We start from the raw sequence: 1,780 nt of genomic DNA on the forward strand, positions 1-1,780 counted from the left end.
GTGACTGTCCAAGGGATAAGTACCAGAGAGCAAGAGACAGCCCCATGGAGGAAATAACTTTGGTTGATTCGGGTGATGTTAAATATAGTTGCTTGGCTGACAAGAAATAGGCTCTCTGTTGCTCCTTATTCAATGTTCTGGGCACACACACACACACACATGAACACACACACACACACACACACACGTATATATAATGTAATTAGAGATACACACACCATTCATAATAAACATCTCTAATTATCAGAAGAAAGAGAAGTGGGCCCCCATTTTTTCCTCCAAATGTCCATACTCCTTCTACTCCTGATGCAGGATGTTGTAATACAGATGAAGCCCAGGCTGCAGGTCTTAAGGCTTTTCTGAAGGAAAAAAATCTCAAACACAGACATGTGTTTGTGACAAAGGATATGAAAGAGAAGTCTCTATAATGAGTATTTTGGCACTATAAAAGGAGAGTCTTTATTGCTGCCTATTAATAGAATCCCAGGATCCTACTCTTAGTCCTGGAACTTGGCAGTGTCCCTTGACTGGGACCCAGGGATACCTCTCTACCTCTTGATTCTGTTTAGCCATATGATTTGCTTGAACCATCAGGATGTTCATGGACACAATCCAAAAAGAACTTCAACAGCACTTGTGTAAATGGCTCTTTCTCCTTGGCTCTCTGTCAACTGCCATGAAGATGGGATATAGGTAATCTGCGTGTTCCTGAAGACTATGAAACAAATGGCGGCGGCATCTCCAAAGAATTCAGCAGAGCATTCTGTAGAATATCTTGTTCTGAAAGTATCTCCTAATTTTGAAGAGACGGACCCTCTGCCGGACTTTGCAAGCAAGTTAATAATACACATTGAGATCATTTAAAAATAAATTCAATTTGCTGTCCCAGTTTGGATTCAGCCTGTTTAATTCACCGTTCAAAAACAATGCAGTCAACCATACTCTGCCTTGGGTTTCACATTTAGTAAACTTCCACAACCTAAGATAAATGTATAGCTTTAAGCTTGCGCTTTGTGTTCCTATGTACCACTGACCCAGAAGAATGTGTGTGTGCATCTGTAAGTTGTGGAAATCAGTCAACAGTTGAAAAAAACCTTACACCACTAGTATTCCATTAATGTTGGAAGCCACATGTGGATATACATTCTAACATCTGTGTATGGTTTTGATGAGTGCTATTCTGGGTCAGTAAAGTAGCTTCATTTCTTGTAAAACTCTGTTAAGGATTTTTGAAGAAAAGCATCTTTCTTTCCATTATCAGACTTTGTTGTTTGTGCTGTTCAATAAATATAGACAAAACATTTTGTTAATAGCAGGCAACACAGACAACAGGAGAGACTCAGATCCCCCCTCTCTCTCACACATACACACACATACACACAACACACAACACACACACACACACACACACACACACACACACACACACACACACACACACACCAGAAGACAACAGACAGACTATGGAGCACAAATTACAGATAGATCGAAGACAGAGAATTTAACTTTGAGCTTGCTTTTGGTCTCAACTATTCCATGATTTCATTCCTTAACAACATCTACTCATCCTTGCATTTATATCAGTGGTTCTTAACCTTGCCAATGCTGTAACTTTTTAATACAATTCCTCATGTGTGGGAGTCCCAGCTATAAAATTATTTCATTGCTACTTCATAACTATAATTTTGTTCCTTCTATGAAGTATAACATGAATATCTAATATGCAGGATATCGGATAAGCAACTCCAAAGGGGTCATGACCTACAGATTGGGAACCATT

This window comes from Rattus norvegicus, chromosome 1, assembly GCF_021556685.1.
Source record: "Rattus norvegicus strain SHRSP/BbbUtx chromosome 1, alternate assembly SHRSP_T2T, whole genome shotgun sequence".
Taxonomy (NCBI): Eukaryota; Metazoa; Chordata; class Mammalia; order Rodentia; family Muridae; genus Rattus; species Rattus norvegicus.